Here is a 10,756-nt window from a genome sequence, read left to right as displayed (position 1 = left end):
AGATAATTCCTAGGAAATTAATAGAAGATTCATGAAGATTTGGAGACTAAGTTGCCATCCTCCTATAAATAGGAGCATCAAACACCACAACAACACACCACTTCTCCTACAATTCCACACACCAAAAATTCTCTCCATTCTCTAGTCTTCAGAAGCTCTGCGTCTCAAGCAAGGAGGAGAAGAAGTCATGAAATACATCAAGATCCTAGCCGCCATCCACCCTTGTGTCGTCCCTAGAAGATTTCTTGCTTTCAAGGATCTTCAAGTTCTTCGTCTCAAGGCTTTGTCATTCATCTTTCATGGTGTATTTCATACTTTCTTTTGTTTTCCTTTGTTTGATTCGTAGAGTTATGAATTCTAGTTAACATGACGTTAAGGGCACAGTTTAAAGCCCGTTTATATGTTTTGAAATAAAGTTGTGAATTCTATATGTTGATTTCTAAGTTGCTTATGTGAGATTGCTTGATTGATTTTGGATTACAGAAAACTTTTGCATATTTATGTTCTTTGGTGGCCAACTTAGGATATATGCATGTAATTGGAGCTAGATTTAGGTAAACAATTCACCTAATAGTTTTGTGAACCTATATCATAAGTAGTAAAGGCTTTGGACAAAAGTCGAAATCAATTAAGGAGGATTGCAAATAGATGAACTTTTTCATACTAGGTTGTGCACTTTGGTTGACATCCTTTCTTTGTTCTTCATGCATTGAATGTGTTCTTGAGTAGCTAGCTTTCTAGACTATGATTGCATGCTCAATAGGTTTAATTTAGGTGCTTTCACTTAGATTAAATATTCAAGGAAAGTAAAAAATGGGAAATCATTTGTGTCGAATATTTAACATGATAAACTTCTTTCTCATGACTTAGATGATCAATTATAGGGTTTGAATCGAATTTGATTATATGTCAAAAATTGATAGCGCTCAAAAGTAAGCGCGCAATTTAACCCTCCAAAATGTAGTTGTCAATATAGAATAAGTAGGGATCGTTCTAGCCGGGGATTGAGGGTACACCTATAATTGCAAAAACAAATAAAGAATTAATAAATAGTAAAAAGTATTATTTACAAAAATAAAACAAAGAAAAGAATTATATACAAGTAAACACAAATAAGGGGGTTTTAGAATTATAAAATAAAAAATTAAAATAAACAAAAATAAAAATAAAAACTTAAAACATATATACAAGGGTGGAACACAACACAAGGAACAAAGATCAAAACCACATCCATATGAATGAAATCCAATTACAATTCCTATAGTTGATTTCCTATGTCATGAGAAAGAAGTTGACCATGTGAAACGTTAGATATTCGACGTTTAATCCAATCCAATTAAATATTCGACGCAAATGATTTCTCATTTTTTACTTTCCTTGAATATTTAATCTAAGTGAAAGCACCTAAATTAAACCTATTGAACATGCAATCATAGTCTAGAAAGCTAGCTACTCAAGAACACATTCAATGCATGAAGAACAAAGAAAGGATGTCAACCAAAGTGCACAACCTAGTATGAAAAAGTTCATCTATTTGCAATCCTCCTTAATTGATTTCGACTTTTGTCCAAAGCCTTTACTACTTATGATATAGGTTCACAAAACTATTAGGTGAATTGTTTACCTAAATCTAGCTCCAATTACATGCATATATCCTAAGTTGGCCACCAAATAACATAAACATGCAAAAGTTTTCTGTAATCCAAAATCAATCAAGCAATCTCACATAAGCAACTTAGAAATCAACATATAGAATTCACAACTTTATTTCAAAACATATAAACGGGCTTTAAACTGTGCCCTTAACGTCATGTTAACTAGAATTCATAACTCTACGAATCAAACAAAGGAAAACAAAAGAAAGTTTGAAATACACCGTGTGTACATACATGTACATTTGCAAGCATAATTAGCTATAATGGGCCACGCTCATTCGACCGCCAAAGGTACTAATTCCAACCAAAGGAATGACATGCAAACACACCGCCAGGCGGGCTACAACCTCGGCGGCGGATCACCCCCAGATCACCGCCAACGCGCCGCCACGCGCCGCGTCAAGGTAGCATCAGAAGCTCCCAGAGCTGGGGACTGAAGCACATCAGTCCCACATCGAAAACAAAGAGAAGATCAACCTCTTCCTCACCTATAAAAGGTTCTCTCCTCTCTCCTCATTAATTACGCATTCAATACTTATCTACTGTTACTCTGTCAACATAAATACATTGACTAACTTAGGCATCGGAGAGTTGAAGACCGCCCAGCGCGGTCTCCCTCTGACGCCCTGTGTATTTCACTTGACAGGTAGCGGAAGCTTTGAGAACAACATAAGTACCAATCCGCCCACCGGATTAGCGTTAACAAAGGTTCAGCTACCGCCGAACTTTTAGACATTAACACCGTGAAAGATGAATGACAAAGCCTTGAGACGAAGAACTTGAAGATCCTTGAAAGCAAGAAATCTTCTAGGGACGACACAAGGGTGGATGGCGGCTAGGATCTTGATGTATTGCATGACTTCTTCTCCTCCTTGCTTGAGACGCAGAGCTTCTGAAGACTAGAGAATGGAGAGAATTTTTGGTGTGTGGAATTGTAGGAGAAGTGGTGTGTTGTTGTGGTGTTTGATGCTCCTATTTATAGGAGGATGGAAACTTAGTCTCCAAATCTTCATGAATCTTCTATTAATTTCCTAGGAATTATCTGCTCATGCCACACAGCTTCAACCAATCAAATAATGCCACGTCAGCTCTGTTGTGTCATCCAACCAATCAAAAAGCTCCAAAATAAGTCCATAATCTTTCAAAATATATTATTGCTGATTTTTCCAAGATTTTATCTGATTTTTCTCTTAATTTTCGGCCAAAATACTCTTGAGTGAAAATAGGAATGAATCTGGACTTGTTTTGGACATTTTCTCCCTTAAATCTTTCCATGGCGTCATTATCCTTGATCCTCTCTTGATTTTTGACATTAACTCCATGATTTCCATCCATTTTTCACGGCAAAATCAAGATTTAATACCCCAAAAATATCTCCAACGTCATCTTCTATGATCCTCTCTTGATTTTCACGGCAATAAGGGATTTTATTTTCCGAAAATCCCTCTTTTTACGTCCAACAACCCAAATTGATTGGGCTTTCACCATTTTGCCGAAATCCACATTAATCTAGAAGATTATTGGGCCTCCATGTGTTATCTTCAAGCCTTAAGGTCTCCTAGTGCCATCAGGACTCCTCACATTTCACCATTTTTCGTCATTTCTTTTACAATGCTTTCCCAGATGACTCAGGAGTCTTGCTTTGACAAAGTTTCCTCTTCTGAACAGGATTTCCTGGCTGGACCACGAAAACTTCATTTCCTCTTTTCAGCTCATTTTTGCAGCCCTTGTGCCCTGCCTTAGCCATTTCCAACGTTTTCTAGCTCCTCTTTCCTCCTTTCAGCTTATTTCAGCTCCATTCGCTCCATGGGATCTAAAAATAGAAACTTTTATTGAAATTCCTAAAAATAGAAACATTCTAAAGATAGAAACTTTCCTAAACAAGAAGGATTTATTTAAGGAAATAACTAAGTAAATATGAGGAAATAACAATTAAAACGTCGCATTAAAATTCTCATATCAACTACTCGAAATCTTCACGCATTACTCGTGCTTTTCTTCCGTTTTTTATAACATTTCATACAAAAGCAGAAATCCTATAGCATTGACACTATTTTACATGCGTTTAATCATCCTCCCCCGTGAAGACAATAAACGTCCTGCTAATGGATGCACATATAGAACGTAGAAGTCCACTACCGGAATTAGCTTGGTGTCTACTATGGTTTACTCTTTGCGTAGCGGCTCGCAAAAAGGTTGTAGTCACTTTCTTTCCAACGGTAATAGGCACCACCTCAAAATTGCCTACAAACAAATACACGAGATCTACGGCTTGTCTAGCCTGGACTACTACTATGGATGATGTCTATGTAATGTCATTGGAGTACATGCAATTCCTCCTTTCAGCTTATTTCGGCTCCATTCACTCCATGGGATCTAAAAATAGAAACTTTTATTAAAATTCCTAAAAATAGAAACATTCTAAAGATAGAAACTTTCCTAAACAAGAAGGATTTATTTAAGGAAATAACTAAGTAAATATGAGGAAATAACAATTAAAACGTCGCATTAAAATGCTCCTATCAGTAGTAGGCCGCAATGGAGAGGCAGTAGTATATGTTGATTTCTTTGTAGACCGCCAGTACTACTGCCTTGAACAAATGGTCTACGACCGTTTTGAATTGCACTACGTAATCCTTAGACCTTGTCAATTGATTAGGCTGACGAAACTGAAGGCTCATACCAAGGGAAAGACTCAGACTCTCATTATATATAGTGCAAATGCAAAAGGGAATGTGCAATATGTTTTTCCATGCTGCAATTTGCATGTACTCCAATGACATTGCATAGACATCATCCATAGTAGTAGTCCAGACTAGACAAGCCGTATATCTCGTGTATTTGTTTGTAGGCAAGTTTGAGGTGATGCCTATTACCGTTGGAAAGAAAGTGACTACAACCTTTCTGAGTTGGTAGAAAGTTCTATAACTTCCATTTCTTCCTCATATTTTTCCGATGGGCTACTCTGTGCTTGAGGTACTCCTGGGGCTCTTTCAGCCCCTCGGTCTCTACCATCTGCCTCCAACTTCTCGGCCGCCAAGTAACGAAGATTGAATCCTGAGTCCACATGAAGCCCTTAGATCAAGAGATTTCATTTATTCATTATGTAAAGCCACTATTGACCTGTAAATTATTTGCAGCTTCTCAGCTTGGAACGGTTTCAAGGTTTGATTTCAAAATTTTGAAATTGCATTGTTGACCTGCTATAGTAGGTTTCCATGCGATTACATGCGGCGGACGCACATCTGCACCCGCATATGCACGTCCATCCATTTTAGCCATGTAAAATAGAAGGCCCAGATGCAGTACCAATTTTAAGGTACTGATACCTTAAGTCATGGCAGAACTTTCCTTTGATTCTGAATTTCGTAGTGTGTCAAACATCTTCACAAACCTCCCTATATATAGTGCACGACATAGCATAGAGTCTTGATTACTTTCTACTTCAATTGCATCATTCAACCAATCAAAATATTCTTTGAGAAGTAGAGAACAATCTTGAATCTTCATGAATATCTCTTTGCCGAATTCTCTGTGCATCTTCCCTCAAAATGGCCTTCATTCAATTGGTATGCAATCAGAAAACCTAAATCAATATTTATTCTCTTTATTTTCTTTTCCATAATTCACACAAATTAGATTTTCTCCAAAACTCTCCCTTTTTGATGCATTGCCGAAATCTTTTCTTCTTTCCTTTATTTTTCACGACAAAAGCAATAATATGGGACATGGACTCCTTCAAGACATCATGGATGATTCTAAAGACTCATGTACAAATCACATGCTTCAATCTTTGGGCCAGGCTTCTTCAATTAGACATTTTGAAAGCCCATCCTTCAATTGTGACGCCATATTGCTTCTTCTAGAACATTCTTGAACTATCTTGAGTCATCTTGAAGCCACAACATCTTCTTGTCTTCCCAGGTATCCTAGTATCATCAGGATTCCTAATGCAAGCAGGTCAACTGGGACTCTTCCATTTCTCATTTCCGAACATCATTTTTTCGAGCTCACTCCTAATTGACTTAGGATTCCTACTTCAAATGGGATTCCTTTTCCTGGTCGAACTGGGAAAACTTCATTTCTCCATTTCTTGTCATTTCTACGCATATAACTCCTTGCCTTCCATTTTAGACTCAAAAGTACCTAAAAACACAAAACTAAGTTAGAAATGATAATGTTAAGGAAATAACTAAGTAAAATGTAGAGAGAAATGCATTAAAAACATAGCAAATATTAGTCTCATCAGTTAGCGCAAAGAGAGCTGAGCATAAGGACCCAAAAGAGATTGGATAGGCCTGGTGAAATCACCAGAAGAAGAAAAAATTGAGAGAAGAAAAAAATATTAAAAAAAGTCTGAGTGAATGAAGGACCAAAATTTCCCTTAAAATATGACACCTAGCACAAGAATTAACTCCTTTATGGATGGCGTGTATGAATGTTGGGTTGGGTTGGGAATTCCAGGTACCATTGTGATAGTTTCAAAAACTAGGGTATAGAAATTTAGAATGGACCTTAGGTTGGGTACTGTTTGTATTTTTTTCCCTGCTAAAAGTCTTGCTCTTAGAGAAGGTCTCTTCCAAGTTCTTTGAAACGACTACAAAAATAATTGGAGAAATGGTCTTTCCTCTACTATGGAGTATAAAACTCATTATTGAACATATCGAGTTTTTTTTTTTTTTTTGGATGGACTATTATGTAATACCCTAGAAATTCGGTATTATTTTTCGAGAATTTTTCAGAATTAATTCAGTGGTTGTTTGTACGAATACGTGGTTCGGAAATAGAGTGGAATTATTTTCGGACAACTAATTATTCAAATTTCACAGTTTTAGGGGGGGCACGAAGTTTGACTTTTTATACTTTGGGTTTCTCCCAAAATTTTCTTCACGAAAGTTGTAGAGCGTGTCGATACGAGTTCGTGGATATGTGGAATGTGGAAATTGGAGTTCGTATGAGAAAATTATGGGCATTTGAAACTTTGAGAAATTTCTATAAATAGAAGAAAATCCGAGATTTTTTCATAAATCCCAAAATTTTCCTTTTTCTCATTTTCCTCCCCCGGCTTCTCTCTGTTCTCTCTCCTCAGACCCGAAGGAAACCCGTCGACCCGACCCGACTCGTTCTCTCTCTTCCGGCCACCTCCAGCGACGGTACAAGCCAAGATCGACTCAGATCAGCCTCGTGCGTCGCCCTGTGGTGGTGGTTTGCACGGTGGTTCACCGGAAAGTGGAGATCGGAGCACGCAAAACCAGGCCGTTCAGGATCAGACTGGTTCTTCCAGATTCCGGCGACTCCTTGACCGATCCTTCTCGGTTTTGGAATCTCCTCCTCCTTTTGATCATCCCCATACCCGCCTTGAAGGACGATTTTGTGTGTGGAGTAAAAGATTAAGGTTTGAAGATCAACGGTGCACAACGAATCTGGAGCTTGATCAGACGGCAGAGATTGATCGATCTTGCAAGCTTGATCTAGGACGATCCAGACCGATCCAGACTTAGCTCTAGGTATGAAAGTTGCTCAACTCTTCATGATGAACATGTTTGATGGCCTTGATTTTCAGGTTGTCGAGTTTGACCCGGTGGCGGCGGTTTGGCGGTATTCTGGCCATGTAAGGGATAGTTTCTGGTTTTATATATCATCTACTCATTGATACGAGCGTTTTGATATATAATACGTAATTTTTGGAGATCGTATGAATATGTTATGATTTTTACGGTTTTGAACCGTTCGATTATTCGATCCGTGAGGATTCGAGCGTTCGATCGACTTGTGGTTTTGATATATCGATCGTAAAAGTATTTCAAAGACTTTGGGTGGTCTAGGATGTGGTTTCGCCTCGATTGGCGCCACTTTTGGGGATTTTAGTTCAAAACGGGGATTTCGGACTTAAATCGCTTGTGATTCATATACTAAGTTGAGATCGTATGTGATTAGGTACTTGATGAAGTACTCTTGGATGGATATTTTGTGGTTGTGCTGCTTTGTTCTATATAGAAAACGCAGCAAGATTCAGATGTGAGTAATCTCACAATGTTCATTTACGAACGGAGTTACCTTTATTGTTTTGAAAGTTATTTAATTAGTTAACTGCGCGCAAAACTATAGTTGGTATTAGTGGCATTCCTGAGTGAATAACTACGTATATATATATTTACGTGAAATATATATGTTCTTGTGATATGTGATGAAAACAATACGCATGATTTTGTTGACGTTATTGTTTTGAGATGTGCTTTTCGGGAAACAATATATTTTGGAAATGATGATTTCTATTGTTTTGAAAAATATTGAGATTGGTGTAATATTTTGGGCTCAATGCGACCCGCTTAATGTTTTAATCTTGTCACAGATGGTGAGCAAGATTGGGAAATCTTTGAGTAGATTTATGGAACATTTTGGGTCCAGTGTGACTCGCTTAATGTTTTGATCTTTGTCACAGATGGTGATCGAGATTGAGTCACAAATGGTGACTGGGATTAGGTCATAGATGATGATCGTAATCGGTGTAATATTTTTAAGCCCAGCGCGACTTCTTTAAAATATTTTGACCTGTGGAGATCGGGGTCTAAAGACCAAATGGGTCTGTTCAGATGTCACAGATGGTAACAAAGGCATGTTATCGGGAACCATGACTTGGCCGGGCGAGTGGTTACGATCAGTTAGAGCTCTAGTCTGTCTGTCGGGGTACTTCGTGGAGATAACTGCGGGTTACCGGAGACTCACGAGTACGTGTTTTAAAATAGAGTCTTGAGAGTAGTCTCTCTTTTATTGTCCATGAGGGACTTTGACTTCATATTTGAATTGTTGAGACTTCAATTAATATGATTTGTCACGGAGTGACACGTGTTTTCTTCGAGAAAATGGTGTTGAACTTTGGAAAAGAAAACAATGTGTGAGTTGCTTCCTCAAGTAGAATTGAGTGGATTTATCGCCGTTTGCATGAGTTGCCACTATGCCAAAAAATGCTTCACACGACAGATCATATCTGTCGTCTGATGAAGTAAAAATCTGTTGTCTAGGTGGCTGCCATCTCTAAGCCACTCAGACGACAGATATTCTCCGTCGTTGATAATGCACTCAGACGACAGATTCAGTTTAAGATATTGTCGTCTGAAGTACCTAATATTGAAGAATCGGGGTCTATCTGTCGTCTGAAACACCATACCACTACATATTAATGTTGTTGGAAATTCACTTCATCAACATATTTAAAAAATAACCGTCGATGTAGTTAATGTAATATGACGGAGTTTTTGTTGTTTCTGTCGTTTGATTGAACCAATATTAAGCTTAGTTGATGCTTCTGTCGTCTGATTTAAAGCACAATGACAGTTATATGTCGACTGATTTCTTATGCAACAACATTTATACTGTGAGTTATGTTGTTTGAGATTTGTTTGGACTACAGATAATTGTGATTCTTGTGGTTAGATTTAATTTCCAACTACATGTTTTAGTTTTTTTTATGTTGTTTGAATGTCACGTGGAGTATAGTCTTACTCAAATTTCTGTTGTCTGAAGTAGTATTCAATCTCATTTTTTTGTTGTTTGTTTGGACTTTCAACCATTGTTTTAATTATGTTCTGTTGTTTGAGTGTTAATAGAAATACAGGAGTCATTTAATTCTGTTGTTTGAGAGTGATTAGAAGTATACTTTTATGTTGTTTGAAGTTGGTAGAAACAACATATCAACCACCTACTTCTGTTGTCTAAGTGTTGTTTGAACTCCACTTTTCTATTGTTTGAAGTAGGTAGAAACAACATATCAACCACCTACTTCTGTTGTCTGAGAGCTCTTTGAACTCTACTTTTATGTTGTTTGAACTTGGTAGAAACAACAGATGATCATTTGTTTCTGTTGTTTCTATTTTCTTGATACAACATAAATTGTGAAACCTGCATATATCTGTTGCCTTTCAACCATTTCAACATCATTCATTTACAATCATCAAAACCATAAAATTGGACTAAAATCAGCATTCAAAATGATGCCTACGTTTCATTGCATCAACATCATCCAAAATACAATCCATAGTTCCAACTCTAAACCTAGCCAACAGTTACATAATGATCGAGAGAACCAAAAAACCATCTTATCTCGATCATTTACCTAATATTGCACTAAGTCAAAAACCTATAAGGTAAAGAAAGAGTAGCTAGGCAGAGCAGCTGCATGCATAATTTAGGTTCATCAACACTTTCCATCAGTTATATATAAATGCACAAAAGCAGTTCCTAGTGCTACTCATCTACCTTAAACAGAACCAAAGTTAGAACTTCATAACATGATTTGCCCATTCAGCTCGAACCACATCAATATCCTTCTGTGTGTAAGCAAGATTTGATTTCCTTTCCCACTGAAACAAGCAAATGCAGCAAGTTATTATGATGCAATCATATTTCATATTATAGGCGTATTTCAGATTTGGACATAATAAAGTTCATTAAATTTGAGAAGCAAATGCAGCATGTCCATTATATGGAAGTACTTATGATGAAATACCTCAAAAGCAGCAAGTTATGCAGTTGATCATTCTTACCTTGGTAGCAAACTCCAAGTTCTTGTCCTCCACAATTTCTTTCATATAAAGCATGACGAAATAACCACAAGTCTTAGAATCAGTTTGCTCCGAAATATCCTGAAATAATAAATTAAGATTAACCATCGGGAAATATACCATACCATATGAGGAAGTACGACTTAATGGAGACTACAAAAATTCCAACCAACTTACAGCAAGATTCTTCCATTGGATTATTTTCCTTCCTTTCCTACCCTTTTGGGCATTGAAGATTTTAATGGAGCTTGAAAATGATGATCACAAAAATTATAATTAGTAAGCAGCCAGTTCAGTACATGAAGAAACAACATCAACTGTTCAATATGGTAAAAAAAAAAAATTGGGAAGCAGACTTACTTGTCGACAATAGTTTTCCATTCACCAGCACAAAGTCACCTTTTAGCGGATCCATGAAATGCACGACTTCTTCATCCGGGTTCACCACGACAACATCCAATGAGCACTATAGAAAAAGATGTAAAAAAAAAATTTTGATTAAGTCCATTAAATCTATACATAGAAGCTATCAACAAGCAA

The 10,756-nt window shown here is 37.1% G+C and overlaps 1 long non-coding RNA gene across 1 annotated transcript; it reads right to left on the bottom strand.

The window, feature by feature from the left end:
• Window positions 1-9,613: 9,613 nt before the first annotated feature.
• Window positions 9,614-10,648, bottom strand: LOC133735681 (uncharacterized). Its single transcript, XR_009859213.1, has 4 exons — window positions 10,577-10,648; window positions 10,394-10,463; window positions 10,199-10,297; window positions 9,614-10,015 (listed from the first exon to the last, which is right to left on the bottom strand). It is a non-coding gene; the product is annotated as an uncharacterized LOC133735681 (long non-coding RNA).
• Window positions 10,649-10,756: the final 108 nt, after the last annotated feature.

Source organism: Rosa rugosa, chromosome 3 (assembly GCF_958449725.1).
Source record: "Rosa rugosa chromosome 3, drRosRugo1.1, whole genome shotgun sequence".
Lineage (NCBI taxonomy): Eukaryota > Viridiplantae > Streptophyta > Magnoliopsida > Rosales > Rosaceae > Rosa > Rosa rugosa.
The sequence above is the reverse complement of the archived record's forward strand: the minus strand, read 5'-3'. Positions and strand labels throughout refer to the sequence as shown.